The following is an 18,569-nucleotide window of genomic DNA, read 5'->3' as shown; positions in this document are numbered from 1 at the left end:
GAGCTTAACCTGTTTAGCTAGGTGTTCAGTGTTTGTGGGCCAGCAACGATATCCTTATTTTATGCGCTCTTTTACCATCGGTAGAACAGAAAAGACACTGAATGTGCCAGGGAAGAGATTATCAGGTTGCCTATTTAGATATTGAAGACGTATGCTGCGAATACATTCCTTATCATGACTGAAGTATAAATTCCAGGGAGTTCCGACGATGATCCTCTGAAACAAGATACAACTGGAGATTTAGTGTTAAGGCTCTCTATAAAACACTGCTGTGCTGCCGTCAGCGGTACTTCCTCGTGCACAGGGTTTTATAAAAACTTCATTCAAAGAACTTAAGTCTCCAACTCTAAAGCATAAGAAGCTTTGAATCCAATGTTAACCCAACCCTCCCGTACGGTTCTGGTAATGGTATACAGAGATCTCTCCCTCCCACCCTGTTTCTCCCCCTTACTCTCTCCCGGTCTCTCCCTCCCACCCTGTTTCGCCCCCTTCCTTCCTCTCTCTCCCTGTCGCTCTCTCTTCCTCTGTCTGTCTCCCCTCTTCCCCTCTCTCGCTACCTCTCCCCCTCCCATTCCCTCGTTCCCCCTCCCTCTCCCGCTTCCTGTCCCTCTCCGAAAGACAAGGCAACAGTCTCAAAAGCATTTGCAATTCAATAGGTCTCACTTTAATGAAACTTTGAGCTATTGGCATTGCTAATAATAATGCAACGCAAATAGCTCAAACTTCCAGTAATGCGAGACCTATTGCATTGCAAATGCTGGTTTAAAAAGCCCCAACGTCCCCATTTACATCAGAGGTGTCCCATCTTTCAGCACACATAATGAGGCTGTTGATTTTACAGGTTCCTTGGTAAAAGGTAGCTGGGTGCGCAAAGACAACGAAATCAGACTTAAATAGCCAAACGTTCTGCCAGCTGCGAGGTACAAGTTTCTCACGAGGCTGCCGAGATAAAGCAAGTCCTAAGTGGGATGTTTCGTCCCAAGCACACCTTTGGTTACAGAATACTCAACTCAGTTTGTTTACCTTCTATTTTGTTGCATCTTCAATGTTTCCATTACAAGCATCTGAACGTATTGCAGTAGCATTTTACACTGGCACGACAGAACTCAAATGAAATACTTGGTTTTAAATGAACAGAACAAACCAAATTCTGAAACCGTACACTGCTGTCCATGTTTCTACCCAAGTAAGCTCAGGACACACCAATCGCGGTTAGGTAAGAAGCGCAGCCAATGCAGGAGTATACTTTGTGGAAAATAATACAATTACAACATTGGTAAACTACATGTGGCATTTAAGACAACCCTGACAGACTATGTTTAAAACAATAAACAAGTAATTTGCCACGGGTTGGTTACTTGATAATCATGCACTATAAAACACTTTGTGGTGGGGGATTTCAACTCCATTTTAAGATGGAAGGCTGACAGAACCCTGGCTTATTTGGTTACCATCTCCTCTTCAGCCTTCGGGACTTTAAGGTACTTAGAAAAGAAAAAAACATCAATAGGTCTTCTTGAGAAATATTGACAGAATGTGTTAATTGGGTGGGCTCAGCAGTGCTGACAGAATACACTCGGTCTTGGTTGTTCATGTTCTTGTATTCTGCCAAAAGCGCATGTCCAATGACCTATGTAAGGAAAAAATATATTGTATGGTGTGGGTAATTTGTAGCAGCCCTAAATTCCTAGAGGCATCGCTAGTTTTCTAAAACTGACCCATTATTTGACTTCAATACTTGTGTATGGCACAAGAAATCCACCCAAGCACGAACACCACACCATAAAACGTTATGTATCATCCACACTCTTCTACTAAACCAGTTAATTGGAAGCATATGGAACTTGGGGGTGGGAGCACACTTTTTCACCACAGAATGCTTTGTATTGAGAAATCATAAAAGTATATGTTTAAGATACTAGAAGCGTGACCAGGCAAGAGGACAAATTAGTTTACATGGAGAGGAGTATTCCGGAAGAGAGGCGGAAAGCAGATTACATTGTGGAGCCTTACTGCAGGAAGACTCGGACCAAGGAAGTAGCATGAAAGGAGAGATTCATTAAAGGGTGACGAGTACGCACAGGAGGGGCAGCGGGGAGGGATGAAAAAAAAAAACTTTGGGAGAAGAAGAGCGATGACATGGAGTCCCTGCTACATATAGCTAACCAATCAAATGCCCATATATTACACTACATCCTCTTCCTTCCTTCTTTTGCCCTAGTGCAGGACAATATAAAAGCATGCACTTCAACAAACTAACTTTAGACCCCTTTGCAATCTGGGAACACTGCTCTTTTCCTCTTGTAGGCAAAGACAGGAGTGCAGTTTAGACATGCCGAACCTTCAGAATGAGGCGTACATGAAATTACTTGAGAGAAGTTGTATGCAGCTGTTAATCAAATTCCTGGTCAAAAGAGATCAGACAACCCTTGTCAAGCAATTTATTTGGTTGATGGAGGCACTATAAACTCAACTGGGTGCATTCATAAGAGGCTCATTAAGTCATGTATTTTATGTTGCCGTATCTTTTGAGTTACATTTCACCCACACCAGGGGCGCGTTTGTTTCGACTCACAAAGCCAAAATCATATCTCATGCTCCTATGCAGAGCTCGGATCTAGCTTTCACAAAAGCTTCATGAGAGCTTGTGCTTCCCCATGCCTATCCCCACCCACAGTGTTACCAGACGTCCACTGCAGGAGAACAACTATCCTCCCATCCCCACTTAGAAGGCAACAAGGAAAGCAGAGCTCTCCCAGGCTAACGAAGGAAAGGTACACACTCCTTTCAACCTCCTCAAAAACCTGTTTTCACACCTGGCAGGACCAGGGAAATCATGTGAAGCACTTACCACCCTTCTCGAATTCACTACTGGATTCCTGAAAGGCAGCCACAACAGCAGGTGGAAGAGGCAGCACGTAGAAACTCAAGCAATGCAATGAGTCAAAATGACACAGCTAAAGGGATATTTTCAGAAATGATGGGGTGAGAGACGTAACTAAGTGTAGGTTCAGCTTGGATATGGATTGGTATGGCCACTAGGCAGCCCTGTTCGAAGTGAAGCATGGCCACTGCAAACGGAAGCCCACCTAGAGGGCCTGTCTGCATAAAGCACAGGTACCGAAAGTACAGGACCACAGGACCATCTCTGCATGCTTGATGACTATCACCACATTGTGCGGTTTGTCAGAAATTATTAAGCACTGCTACCAAACTGTCGCAACTCCGTGGCCACATGGTAGGCCTGTTTGGATGAAGTCTTGGACAGTACTGGCGGTTGAGAAGAAAGTGCCCAGCAATGAGTGTTCAGGGGAAAAAACGACTGCAAAGCTATCTTCTCTTTAAAATGTACAAAGTAAAGTGAATTTGGAACGATTGCTTGTAAGTAAAAGCAGCCAATAAATTGCAGCCTTTACTCTCTCATACAAGTATTGCCTCAAAGGAGGCAATACTTGTTTTGGGCGAATGTGGATGGGCGACTATCAGACAGTAAACAGCCATTACAGTGCGACTACCTTTACCATGCATAGGTAGATGGTAGAAATCCTTTATTGTTTGATTATTTAAAATCTTACAATATTGTAAACACATAAAATGTACTGTAATGTATAAAACTAATAAGAGCCATTGCACCATACAAGTCATTAAATTTCATTAAACTACTTCATTTTAAAACTTAATCTCCTAATTTTGTTTTCGCTGTTAGTAGGAACCTCACAAAGGTAGTGTTCATAGCTATATCGTTCGATTCAAGACAATATTTCAATGCATGCCTACATGTCCTTATTCCCCGTAGATTAAAAGGTATTTTAAGTAAGAATCTTCTTTCTTTTTGGAGTCCAGGACAAATACATAAAAGGTGGACAATGTTCTCCTCTCCCTTTTTACAAAGTCTGCATAATGTGCTATTTTCAGTATTTTTCCACGGGGGGAGATGACAAAGTCCCGGGAGTATTCCAAATCTTGCCTTGAGTAGAACTTGTTTATTTTTTTCCGACCAGGGTGTTTACAAATATTGTTGTACCTTCTTTTTTTGTAACCATTTATTATTGTCCAAGCATGTTTTCTTTTCGTTAGAGTTTTTGTCCTTTACGAGGGAGTTTTATTAATTATTTTTTTGAACGATGTGTTATTTATCGTATTGTTCCAGATTGTAATAACCGCAAACTCATCTATCGCTTTCTTAAGATAATTCCATGCAGTTGACTTAACATTATTATTTATTTATTTCCACAACAATATTATTTATTTATTTCCACAACAAATGGGATATCTGATAGTTTTTTATCCGACTCCGGGTTTTAATGAAATGACCCTTTCTCACACGAACTTCAGAGCTGGGGGCCTGATTTTAGAGCCCAGGGTGGGGGCTGAGGTGCCAGTTTCATGGCTGTGGTGGAATGATGTATAAGGCTCAGGAAGTGGAAGGGGCTGTGGTAGGTGCCAGCGGTTACAAAGCAGGTACCATTACCACACAACCTTTACCAAGCGTAATTCTTTACAACGAAATCCGTTAATCCGGTAAGGGTACTGCATTGTAAAGGAATGTGTGGTAATCGCATGCACGATTCCATCATACAACCATCTCAGATGTACCACCACTACACACTTTGTGAAAGGTGATGATAGCTGTGCCTGGCTTCTGCTCAAGCCCAGCAGTCGACCGTATTGCTATATAGAGGTAGCTGGATGGCTGTATCCAAGCACACTCTTACATGAGGGTAAGTTCCAGTACCAAGTACAGAGCCTGTATCATTGCGGTTATGAAGCCTATCCACCGTTAAGCAGGCGCCAAGAGCATATGGGGAGTATTTGCATAGGGTTACCCTATCAATCCCCCTTTTAACAAGGTAGACCCTGCTTACCTTGTCCACCAATTTGGCAAGAACTAAAAACATACATTCAAACTTGCATGTCTTGGAGTGTGACTAAATAAAACTAATACAAGTATACAAAAGAATGAGTGCAGTACCTGAACCTTTGTAACATTTATTAATAAACCCATAGCATAGAGGTCAGCTGTCCCCAATTTAGCAGAAAAAAGTGTTTTGTCTACATTACATTTTTGCCTTCAATTATCCCTCGTCGGTTCTCATTATGCCGGCACGACTGTAATGCTGCTAAACACTTTTGGGCCTAATGACGCGCTGCACCCACCTCACAGCTTCAAGAGCACTCCACAGCTCATATCACATCAATAGCCAATATAGAAGTAAATTTGCCGGGCGGTTTCTCCTTTTGAGGGGGATTGAGGCTGCTTTCTCAGTGACGGTGTTAATGTCTATATGCGTATGCGGTTTAACGCTTTTAAATGCCAAATCTCTAGATGTATAATAAAAAAAGCACAGTATGAAGGCTTCCAGCACACTAAACAAGCGAAAACATATGGAGTTTGTTAGGAGTTGCCAGATGTGGGCCGATTGCGCAGTCGTGCAGGATTACACAAGAGCAGTGAGGCAATAGCCAGGAGTTAATTAAACCGACGTACACTTTACGGAGGGAAAGGTAAGCAGAGAGCCCGAGGACGGTTCGCGAGGCGGTGCTCGTCGCTGTCTGGCTTCCCACTCCACATTAAAGCAAACACCTCCTGTTTCACAGCCACGCCCAAAGAAGATATGCGACAGGCAGGCGAAGGGCCAGGTGAGCCTCACTATCTCAGGAGAACTACACGTGTACAAATAAATTGCAGCCGCAAGTGGCCACAGGCTTCGTACCACCATCAAACAGATTACTGCATTTCAACTAGGAGTACTGCATGTTAGCATCTACTATTTCTTTGGCATCCGTGCACGGTGCTTTACAAACTTGAGCTTGCAAAGTTATTGTGGTTCAAACGTGTTGGCTGACTGGGGGAAAAGGGGGGGGGAGGAGATCGCATGGCATGGGAAAACTGAAGCCACGATAAAAGTTCAACTGCAATGACGCCTTTCTCCTGCACTCGAGTTAAGTAGGAGGCGGTGTACGTTAACTTAATAAGCACCCAAAATAGGGTGAAGGGTCGCACTCCAAGCGAGCATCCTTCGTAAATAACCGGTCAGTACATATTATCCAGGGAAACGTGGAGGCTGTGTATTTTTAGCGAGTACGCCCTGTACTACATTATTTTGACGGCAGAGACACACAGCGTTTAGTTAGTTATACGGCGGTGAGGCAAGAAACAGATTAAAAAAATAGATACACGTAACCTTCCACGCTATACGTCAACTCCCCCGAATCGCGAAACAAAAATAACATATCAGCGTTCTCTTGCTTTAAACGAAAATCAATTTCGAGGCAAATAAGTGGGAACAATAATGGAAACTATAGTCAAAGGTAGCCTCTCCTAATTCTGCTGCTCTTATGGCACACAACTCAGGAGATGGCCACACCCCAACAACTGTGCCAAGCCGAGAGCACAGCTCCCAGCAAAGCAAGAAGCCAATTTGTGACCCTCAAAGATTCAGCGAAGATCAAATCACCCCCTAAACTTAGGAAACACTATCAACCAAGATGACCCATATTAATGAGTATTACAATTAGCTTCGCACGGACATTTTAGGATTAAAAAAAAACACATTAAAATACCGATTTGGGCGGACCCTTGACAAGGCCGCGCTCCCTCCAGCTGTCCCACTCCCTTACTGCCACTCACCCGAGGCTGCGGTGGATTGGAAGGCGAGGAGAGAGCAGTGCGGACTCCTTCAGATGTGACAGACCTTCGACCAACAACAGCAGTGAGAGCCCGGCCAAGAAACCCACCAACGCTCACCCTACCCTGTCCAGCTGCCACTTCCTGATCCAGAGGTCCCCGGAAGAAGAGGGCGGGCCACGGAATCTACCAATGCAGGGAGACTGAGGCGGAGGGGAATCGATGACGTTTCAACGGTCCACTAAAAATGCTGCTTTCCTTTCACCAAGGGCACACATTATTTGCTTTTAAATTAATGTGTATCATTTTGAATAACGTTCGCAGATAGTCATGCTGTGCTGCTGGGTGCGGATGAAAACAAGCTTGTTATCTCCCCCCACATACACGTTTGGTACAGTCCAGTTACAGCCGCACATTCCGTGGCTCCAAACGGCGATTGGCTGTGAGTGAGCATGTCCTTGTAGGGGAAGAAACGCTGGAATTTCCTGTTTGTGACATCATAGAATGGGTGGGGCTCCAAGAGCTCTTCAAAATGGGTCTCGGCTGCTTCCTCCCTGTAGGTTTTAGAGTTTATCGGTTATTGCCAGACTCTGGAGGCCCTCTCCGAGAGCAAATAGTATGTTCACTTACTGACCTAGAACTGATTAGTTATACACGCATCTCATTGTATGAATGATGCACATCCAGGGTTAATTTATTAACTTTCTTGTAACAGTTTTAGGACGCTTGGGGGCCCCAAGAGTCATGGAACAAAAATATTGGCTATAATATCAACCAGCATGGTATGGTATCCTTAAAAACCTCAGTGTTGCACCCACGACGCAGCACAGCATCCCCATAACGCGACTAAAGCAGTTCATAAATAATGAAATTGACCAACAGCAAAACAACATAAAGAAGAGAGGTTCCCATCCACACCTAAACTTTGTAAATAGTGAGTGCAGAGATCCATCCTTAGAGCCTGGGTCAAAAATGTATGCGGGCACCCCTTCCCTTGGCGACTTTAAAATTAAACATTAGGAGACATTTCTTAGGGTATATGTGTGAAATTGTGCATTTAAATCACACTAGACAGAAAAGTTAGTCAGTGCTTAACAGGACAAACAACTCACACAGGATTTAGGGTTAGTTATTCTGGGCATGGGGTATCCCTAAAATCATATACCCCAAAAAAGGCACCTCAATAATACAGTCATGGGTAGGTGAATCAGTGATGGTGTTAAATCTCAATTATAAATAGTCTTAGGATGACCTAACCAAAATCACGATCGTTGGTTGATTTGGCTGCAGGTTCACCTGGACTGTTGAGGGTGTTAGCGCTTTACACAAATACATTCTAAGAGCTGATGTGCAGGATTGGGGCTGTGCGAGTCTCAAAGGACAGTGCCTTCAGTACAAATAAAAAAAACCTTCACAGGAAAATATTCAATTCAAAACCATTAAGGTTTATTCAAAATTAAGAAACATTACAAAAGGCTAAACGTTGTTAGTTAGTCAGATTCAAATCAGCACCATGAAATAAAGCCAATTGCCAAACATCATATTATGACAATTAGCCATAAACAAAATATTCAGTAATGGATTACCATAAATAGCTATATATAATGTAAATATTTTAAATGAGTGGATGGACAATAAATTAGCTATCGATTGCTATCCACACTTGTTTTTAATTATATCCATGTCACCCAATTAATAAAGGAAAATTTCCCTGGGATGATCTGAGATATTTTCAGATCTGGATCCTTGTCTCTATCCAGTACTATTTATAAAAGAACTCCCGGAATCCGGTTGACTCCACGGTGGTGGTACTATTCCTATCAAAGTGTGGTAGGTCACCTATGATGAAGCATGCCACGACATGTGGGAGAGGTGACCTATCCAAACATCTTCTCCTACAGACCTCTTGTTTGCTTATTTTGTTTTTGCTTGCTTTTAGAATCTGCACACTTTACCACTGCTAATGTGCTCTCTCCTTAAAACATGGTAGAATCAGTTTATACCCAATTGACATATTTAATTTACTTGTAAGTCCCAAGTAAAGAGGCACTACCTGTGCCCAGGGCTAATACATTAAATGCTACTAGTGGGCATGCAGCACTGGTTGTGCAACCCACTTAAGTAGCACTTTAAACATGTCTCAGGACTGCCAATGCAGTCTGTGTGTGTGCTGTTTTAAATTGCCATGTCGACCTGAAAAAATAAACATTTTGCCAGGTCCAAACCTTCCTTTTTAATACATATAAGACACCCCTGGGGTGTGCCCTGGAGAACCCAGAGGGCAGGGTGCAATGTATTTAAAAAGTGGAACATGCAGGGCGTGACCTGACTCGCAATGGATTAAGACGTGAGCTTCGGCCTCTATGTGCCCTGTGAGGATCCGGAGGGTATGCTCAGACGTGAGTCCCTTGCTCATTGCACCATCAGGATTCAAGCAAGCCGGGCCGAAGAAGGCTGTGATGCCAGAAACCGGTCCCCGGAAGCTTGTTTCCTTCCCAGTATAAGAATTGGCTTGGTAGTTTGGTTTGCCCTGTTCCCATCATGCACTGGGACAGGAACAGACTAATTTGCATATAGCCAGGTTCTGAGCTGGGATGGTGCATTGAGCTAAAAAAACGGTGATGGATTAAAACCATGATCTCTTGACTTGGTAAGAGTATTCTGCATCATTCAGAAACTCTGTCCATCACCACCCCCCTTTTTCCAAAATCGGTTTATCCACACTATGTGTGGGAGGGTATGCTCAGACGTGAGTCCCTTGCTCATATAGCCAGGTTCTGAGCTGGGATGGCGCATTGAGCTAAAAAAACGGTGATGGATTAAAACCATGATCTCTTGACTTGGTAAGAGTATTCTGCATCATTCAGAAACTCTGTCCATCACCACCCCCCTTTTTCCAAAATCGGTTTATCCACACTATGTGTGGGAGGGTATGCTCAGACGTGAGTCCCTTGCTGATTGCACCATCAGGATTCAAGCAAGCCGGGCCGAAGAAGGCTGTGATGCCAGAAACCGGTCCCCGGAAGCTTGTTTCCTTCCCAGTATGAGAATTGGCTTGGTAGTTTGGTTTGCCCTGTTCCCATCATGCACTGGGACAGGAACAGACTAATTTGCATATAGCCAGGTTCTGAGCTGGGATGGTGCATTGAGCTAAAAAAACGGTGATGGATTAAAACCATGATCTCTTGACTTGGTAAGAGTATTCTGCATCATTCAGAAACTCTGTCCATCACCACCCCCCTTTTTCCAAAATCGGTTTATCCACACTATGTGTGGGAGGGTATGCTCAGACGTGAGTCCCTTGCTCATTGCACCATCAGGATTCAAGCAAGCCGGGCCGAAGAAGGCTGTGATGCCAGAAACCGGTCCCCGGAAGCTTGTTTCCTTCCCAGTATAAGAATTGGCTTGGTAGTTTGGTTTGCCCTGTTCCCATCATGCACTGGGACAGGAACAGACTAATTTGCATATAGCCAGGTTCTGAGCTGGGATGGTGCATTGAGCTAAAAAAACGGTGATGGATTAAAACCATGATCTCTTGACTTGGTAAGAGTATTCTGCATCATTCAGAAACTCTGTCCATCACCACCCCCCTTTTTCCAAAATCGGTTTATCCACACTATGTGTGGGAGGGTATGCTCAGACGTGAGTCCCTTGCTCATTGCACCATCAGGATTCAAGCAAGCGGGCCGAAGAAGGCTGTGATGCCAGAAACCGGTCCCCGGAAGCTTGTTTCCTTCCCAGTATAAGAATTGGCTTGGTAGTTTGGTTTGCCCTGTTCCCATCATGCACTGGGACAGGAACAGACTAATTTGCATATAGCCAGGTTCTGAGCTGGGATGGTGCATTGAGCTAAAAAAACGGTGATGGATTAAAACCATGATCTCTTGACTTGGTAAGAGTATTCTGCATCATTCAGAAACTCTGTCCATCACCACCCCCCTTTTTCCAAAAAAGGATCCGATACTCATCCAGAGCACATAGGCTGGCTCAGCTGCCATAGGAGACAGGAGAGATACCAGCTCGACTCCCCCTGTGTGGCAAGGGCGGCTGGCAAATACAATCCTGGATTTGCATTGGGCCTTGCTAACTCGTAGCTGCCATCTTGGTAAGGTGGCGTGGCTGCGACATAGACAGCACTGCTTCAGAGGGGCGAGACATGGGGGCGAGAGAACAGAACCTGTCGGAGGTGAAGGTGAGGGGATGAAAGTTCTCGTGTAAAATCCACACGGCCGCGACACTGTGGACTGCCGGCCACAGCAATACTTCGGGCTACCTGCTGGATGAGCCACGGCTGCTGCGACGCAACTTGGTGGGGCCCTGCCTGTGTGACACAGCCAAAGCAAACCAGGCAAGTGCTGCGGCAGCACTACATGGGCAGGATGAAGTGCACACCAGCCGGTCTACAAACAGTTACGTGGAACAGTGCCGGCACTCTAGTGGGGGCTCTGTGCTGTAGCTGAATCCTGGGCCCGCCGGAGGGGGCAGTCAGGCGGGTGTGTCCACAATGCTGTAACTTTGTGATTACCTTGCATGAGAAACGTGCCCTGGTTTTGCTTAAGCCCTCCTTGGGGGTGACATAGCTTGAGGAAGTTTACCTCCGGAGCTTGGTGCTTTGGCCTGGGACACACAGGGCTGTTGCTGTCCTGGGCACTTGCCAAGAGGAACTGATGAGCACTGCAACCTCGGGCACTAAGGACTGGCTGTCCTCATGCAGACACCTACTAGACCACTCGGGGCCATCCCAGACACTCCCCCCAACGCAGAAGACTGGGGGTTCTGCACTGCACAGCAGCTAATAGCAAGCACATGGGAGAACTCCCCCTCCCTGACCAGCCCTCACTGTGGAGTCTCCGTTGCTTGTCCCTGGTGGGAAAAGGGAATAGTTTCCTGCCACCTCAGGACTGGACCGACGTCTCCTGTGCTTTACCTGGTGGGCCCTGAGCTGGGGCTGGATTGACTGAATTGGGGGGCATGGGCAAAATAACAGCCTCCCTCCCAGAATCACCGCAGCTGAATCTTCGAGTGCCCTTGGCCTTGATGGGTACGCCTAGGGGGGTAACCTTCAGAATGTGACCGCTCAGCCCTCCACAGGGCTTGGTCGCCCCACTCACTGCTGCCGCTCCTGCCTGCCTTTGCCGCCTCCTGCCTGCAGATTCCTTCGCTCGCTGCCCGCTGCTCCTGGGAATTTCACGCTGCTCCTGGGAATTTCCCGCTGCCCGCTGCTTCTTGGAATTTCCCGCCGCTGCCTCCCTGCGGCCCCCCCCCCCTGTGATTCCATTCGCCGCCCCGCTCCCGCCACCCAGCTGCTCCTCCCTCCCGGCTCCTTACTTAAGGGGACCACAGAGTGTGACCGCTCAGCCCTCCACAGGGCTTGGTCGCCCCACTCACTGCTGCCGCTCCTGCCTTCCTTTGCCGCCTCCTGCCTGCAGATTCCTTCGCTCGCTGCCCGCTGCTCCTGGGAATTTCCCGCTGCTCCTGGGAATTTCCCGCTGCCCGCTGCTTCTTGGAATTTCCTGCCGCTGCCTCCCTGCGGCCCCGCCCCCCTGTGATTCCATTCGCCGCCCCGCTCCTGCCACCCAGCTGCTCCTCCCTCCCGGCTCCTTACTTAAGGGGACCACAGAGTGTGACCGCTCAGCCCTCCACAGGGCTTGGTCGCCCCACTCACTGCTGCCGCTCCTGCCTGCCTTTGCCGCCTCCTGCCTGCAGATTCCTTCGCTCGCTGCCCGCTGCTCCTGGGAATTTCCCGCTGCTCCTTGGAATTTCCCGCTGCCCGCTGCTTCTTGGAATTTCCTGCCGCTGCCTCCCTGCGGCCCCGCCCCCCTGTGATTCCATTCGCCGCCCCGCTCCTGCCACCCAGCTGCTCCTCCCTCCCGGCTCCTTACTTATGACGCCCCCAGAGCGACCGCACAGCGGACGCGCGGAGCGGGAGCGCCGATTGAGCGCCGAAGGTGCGCCAAAGGTAAACCCGTCTGCGCCTGTCCGCGCCTGTCCCGCGCCCAGCGCCAGGACCCCTGGCCCTCCCCGCCGAGGCAAGACGACCCGACTGTCCTACGACGCCGCCACTCTCAACGCACTCAATGCCGGCCGGACCCACGCCTGCTGCCGAGCCACCCCGAGACGCACCCACGGACCCTTCACCTGCTGCACCTGCAAGTTCACCTGCCTTCGAACCTGCCCCGCACCCGCCAAGACAAACACCAGCAGCAACCACCTCAAGTGCATCCTGATCAACACCCGCTCCGTCCACAGACACGCCGTGGAACTCTGGAATCTCCTCGACGCTACATCACCGGACGTCGCCTTCCTCACAGAAACCTGGATGAACGCCTCCTCTGCATCCGACATCGCCATCCCGGACGGGTACAAGATCATCAGGAGGGACCGCATCAACCAGACCGGAGGTGGCATCGCCATCGTCCACAGGAACACCATCCGCATCACGACCGACGCCAACGACTCCTTCGCCGCAGCCGAACATCTCCACTTCCAGATTCACACCGACCCTAAGACGACCCTCAGAGGCACCCTCATCTACAGACCCCCGGGACCACGCTCACAATTCAGCGAAGACATCACAGACTTCATCAGCCCGCACGCCCTCCCCTCCACTGACTACATCCTCCTCGGGGACCTCAACTTCCACCTGGAGAACAACAAGGACCGCAACACCACCGCCCTGCTGGAAAACCTCGCCAACCTCGGACTCAAGCAACTGGTCAACACCCCCACCCACTACGCCGGCCACATGCTTGATCCCGTCTTCTCTTCCAGCAAGTACATCACCTTCAGCCACGCCACCGGACTCCACTGGACCGACCACAGCTACGTCCACTTCAGCTTCAAAATATCCACGACCCACCACCACCCGCAGCAGGTACCTCACAGGAATTGGAGCAAGATCACCGCAGACCAGCTAACCACCTCCCTCAGCCAGAGCCCACCCGCCAACACAACGGACCCCAACGAAGCAGCCCGCAACTTCACACAGTGGCTGACCGCCTGCGCCGACGACCTTGCGCCACTAAAGAACCCTCCCAGCAGACCCAGAAGCAAGAAGGCATCCTGGTTCACCGACGACCTCAAGGACTCCAAGAAGACCTGCCGCACCCTCGAGAAAGCCTGGCTCCTCGACCGGACCACCAACAACATGACCACCCTCAAACACGCTACCCGCAAGCACCACCAGCTCATCCGCACCACCAAGAAGAAATCCCTGAAGGAACGACTGGACAACAACGCCCACGACAGCAAAGAGCTCTTCACTATCGTCAAGGAGTTCTCCAACCCCAGCACCGGCACCAACGACATCACTCTGTCACAAGACCTCTGCGACTCCCTCGCCTCGTTCTTCCACCGCAAGATCGCCGACATCCACAACAGCTTCGGCGCCCCACCCACGCACCCAACCGTCGAACCAACGCCCCCCACCGCCACCCTTCGCACCTGGACCACGGTGACCACCGAAGACACAGCCCGCACGATGAACACCATCCACTCCGGATCACCGACCGACCCCTGCCCACACCACGTCTTCAACAAGGCCGACTCCACCATCGCACCCCAACTCCGGAACATCATCAACGCCTCCTTCAACACCGCCACCTTCCCGGAGAGCTGGAAGCACGCCGAGATCAGCGCCCTCCTGAAGAAACCTACAGCGGACCCCACCGATCTCAAAAACTTCCGCCCCATCTCGCTCCTTTTCCTGCTAAAGTCATCGAGAAGATCGTCAACAGACAGCTGACCGCCTTCCTCGAGACGAACGTATCCCTCGACCCCTCGCAGTCTGGCTTCAGAGCCAGCCACAGCATAGAGACCACCCTCATCGCAGCCACCGACGACATCCGGACCCTGCTCGACAAGGGGGAAACAGTGGCCCTCATCCTCCTGGACATCTCCGCTGCGTTCGACACGGTCTGCCACCACACCCTAGTCCAGCGCCTCAGCAACATCGGTATCCAAGAGAAGGCACTGGAGTGGATCATCTCGTTCCTCGCCGGAAGAACACAAAGAGTCCGCCTCCCCCGTTTCGCTCCGAGGCCCCGAAGTCATCTGCGGCGTCCCGCAAGGATCTTCACTCAGCCCCACCCTCTTCAACATCTACATGAAACCTCTCGCAGCCATCGCACGCCAGCACAACCTCAACATCATCTCTTACGCCGACGACACCCAGCTGATCCTCTCCCTCACCAGAGACCCCGACACCGCCAGAACCTGCCTACACGAAGGGATGAAAGACGTCGCCGAGTGGATGAAGGACAGCCGCCTGAAACTGAACTCGGACAAGACGGAAGTCCTCATCCTGGGATCTTCGCCCTCCGCCTGGGACGACTCCTGGTGGCCCCCAGCCGTGGGCACCACACCCAAGCCAACCGACCACGCACGCAACCTGGGCTTCATCCTGGACCCCTCCCTCTCGATGACCAGACAAGTCAACGCCGTCTCCTCATCGTGCTTCAACACCCTGCGTATGCTTCGCAAGATCTTCCGCTGGATCCCGACCGAGACCAGGAAGACTGTCACCCAGGCACTCGTCACCAGCCGACTGGACTACCGAAACGCCCTCTAGGCCGGAACCACAGCCAAGCTACAGAAAAGACTCCAGCTCATCCAGAACGCCTCCGCCCGACTCATCCTGGATGTCCCCCGACTCAGCCACATCTCCAGCCACCTGAGGAACCTGCACTGGCTCCCCGTCGACAAGAGGATCAGGTTCCGGCTCCTCACCCACTAACACAAGTCTCTCCACGACCTGGGCCCCAAGTACCTCAACGACCGCCTGACCTTCTACACGCCCACCCGCCAGCTACGGTCCACCAGCCTCTCCCTCGCAGCCGTACCACGCATCCGAAGAGCCAACGCCGGAGGAAGATCCTTCTCTTACCTGGCTGCCAAGACTTGGAACTCCCTCCCCATCCACCTTCGGCTGACCCAGGACCATCTCGCCTTCAGGAAACAACTCAAGACCTGGCTGTTCGAGCAGTAGCATACTCCTCCCCCCAAGCACCTTGAGACCCTCCCGGGTGAGTAGTGTGCTATAGAAATGGCATGATTGATTGATTGATTGAATGTCACAACTTGGTGGCTGATCTCCCCTTGTAAACATTCCTCGAATGAACAAAGGAACAAAGGAGACATCAGTGACTTCGCTCTAGAGTAAGGAATCACCCACAGAGATGGATGAACCTCCTATTACCCATGAGAAGCCTGAAGAGAGTTATGCAGCAGCTCCCATAATGCAGGATTACACGAACCACTTTCTTCAATAAATCAGGTCTGAGATAGGCTTGCTTAGGGCAGACTTCAAGACGTGCATCAAAAACGCCAGGAAGAAAATATTGGAGAACAAGTAGACGAAAGGGCAGGAAGGCACATACATCACAGGACTACTCCAGGCAATTCGGGGGAGATGATTAGGTGGCCCCCCTGTGTTAGATAGAGCTCATCGTGTTGCCCCTGTCCTGAACCGACCAGACATTTTGACACATGTTCATTATTTTGCAGAAAAAGAGGCGATCCTACGTGCTGGTAGAAAGAAGGCAGATCTGGTTTTAAGGAGACACTCAATACAACTATTTCAGGATCTCTCATCTACAACTTTGAGATGTGGATGAGAATTCAAACCTATCAGAGACAAGCTACACTCCCTAGATATCAAATATCAATGGGGCCACCACTTTGCACTACTTTTCACCTGGGAAGGTAAGAGGCGAGCACTCCGTTCCTGGGCGGAGGCGAAGCAGGTCCTGGGTGTGACATCTCCAGATGAGAGGGGCTCATCTTTTCCGACCCTGTGCAATCCAAGGGATGCCCTGAAATCTGTCTGGACCACAGTGGCTCCCAATAGCTGCCCTGTAGGAGCGTTTGCCCTGGAGGTGAAAAATGATATTATTTAGGGGCTACTGCCTGAACAACACGGGCAGAGCCACGCTTGCCGTTCCAAAGTAAGTGCAACCTTGCTTGACTTAACCATGCATATGTGTGGTTAAGGCAATGCATGGTCTAGATACTGAGATGGGCGGGCCCAGGAACAGGAAGGATCAGGTGAGGATGCAGTGAGGTAAATAGGGCTGGGTCAGGGATTTGGGGTGTGGGGTAGCTTTTAAGGGTTGCGGTAGTGTGGAGGGCTCAGGTTTAGGTATGGGGGTAGGGTTGTTTTAAGGGCTGGGGGGTCGGGGTTGCTTTTAGGGCTCAGGGTACTTTTTAGGGCTCAGGGGGGCGTCAGGGTAGTTGTTAGGGCTAAGGGCAGGTGGCACAGGCCTATACCAGTCATGCCTTTACCATGAAATTGCGTGGTAAAGGCATGTATGGTATAGGAATGCGTTGTTCAGACCGATGTGTGGTTTAGGCAGTGTAGTAGGGCACGCATGCTTTAGCCATGCATGTCTCTGTCATACAAACATTATTCAGCACCTACAGAACATGGATAAGGAACTGTCGCCGGCGCCCTCTGCTCCGAGGTCTGGCTAGCGAAAGCACCTCTTTATTGGCTCGGCTCACCCTTGATGAGGGAACTGGTTAGACGCCTGACTGACATTGAGCACCTGTGATGTTGGGGGTGAATGGGGGACAGAGGAGGCAACTGATGGCCCTCTTCTTTGGAACTAATTCCTTGTCAGCTGCCCACCCACGCAGCTCACACCTCAAGAGGATGACTCCTCTGGTGAAATACAGGCACCATGGTCCCAATCTCAGCTTGATTTGGACGCACATCTTAGGACCTGTTGGCTCATAACAGTTCTTTGGATTATTGTGATGTCTTTCCTTTACAGATGTAAGCAATACTGTGTATATTGTGTAAACTGTGGGTGGGTTGTACTGAATATTTCGCCATGTGGGGCACTACACAGGTGGGATGAATCTACTTTAGAGACTGTCTGTCGATATGCCTGGGGCGACTGTTACTAACCCCCCCTTCATATGTCCCACAATCTTAAAATACGGTCCTTAAATGTCAGAGGCCTTATCTCCCTGAGCAAGCTCTAACAGGTTTGGGCGTATGTTCTCCTCCATGCCCATGAAATCTTCTTTTTACAAGAGACACACCTTTGATGGGTGGACCATCATAGGATGGCACACCCTATGCACCATTTGAGTTACGCATACTCCAAAACGCTGGGGGTGGAAATACTTTGTACTGTTTGCTTTGGATCCAACATCACAGGGGTTGTGAGAGACAGGAAGGGTAGGTACCTGATGCTACACTTGATGAAAGGACAACAACGTATCACTTTACTCAACGTTTAGGCCCCCATTATTTCACAAGACACAATATGCCTATCTATGCTATATTATTAGGAAGCAATTACATAGCGCCAAGGGGGATATTGTAGTGGGAGGGGACTTTAACTTGGTTTGGGACCCTACTTGTCAGTGTACTTGCTGATTGAAGATCTTTTTGTGTATGCATTTGGTTGCATGTGCCCCATGCTCTATGTGTCAGTTCAACATTGCCAAGCTCTTTGGCCGCATCACATTTTTAAACAGGGGTAACAGGGTCTTCAGTCAATTCAGACACTGATACTTGTGTTATCTGTGTCGGCTCTTTTAGCTGTCATGCAGTTCTCTTTTGAGTGGTTTTGTGTTGTTGGCTAGGTTGTTGCCATGTGAGTTTGGGGTAAACTGCCAGCACAGGGTGTGATGCTCTGCACAGGCTTGCATGCAGGCTGGACACTGTCATGATGCATGTGTGTTATTCCTGTATATGTGCCCAGCTGTGTATGTGTATGGTCATCCTGTGTTGGCCCCCTGCAATCCCATGGCCACCCCAGATTTTTGCTTTTTGCTTCACTGATTTACGACTTTCCTTGGCTGTGGGCCTGCTAATCAGACCCACAGCCTAGCTGTTAGTAGTAAATAGCTGGGAGACTTCAGATGTAGTAAAGCAGGTTTATTTCAAGACACGTACAACAGGTATCTTCAATTCAAGCTGGCCAGGCAC

General features: G+C 49.2%; 1 protein-coding gene across 1 annotated transcript in view; it reads right to left on the bottom strand.

Annotated features, from left to right (window-relative positions):
- The window catches only part of MYL12B (myosin light chain 12B), a 40,902-nt gene extending 34,093 nt beyond the window's left edge, over positions 1–6,809 (bottom strand). Inside the window, exon 1 of the mRNA XM_078687473.1 lies at positions 6,632–6,809. The gene's annotated coding sequence lies outside the window, so the exon portion shown is untranslated. The remainder of the gene's footprint in view (positions 1–6,631) is intronic.
- Between the last annotated feature and the right edge of the window lie 11,760 nt (positions 6,810–18,569).

Source organism: Lissotriton helveticus, chromosome 4_1 (genome assembly GCF_964261635.1).
Source record: "Lissotriton helveticus chromosome 4_1, aLisHel1.1, whole genome shotgun sequence".
NCBI classification, from domain to species: Eukaryota; Metazoa; Chordata; class Amphibia; order Caudata; family Salamandridae; genus Lissotriton; species Lissotriton helveticus.
This window is presented reverse-complemented; position numbering and strand designations above follow the sequence as displayed.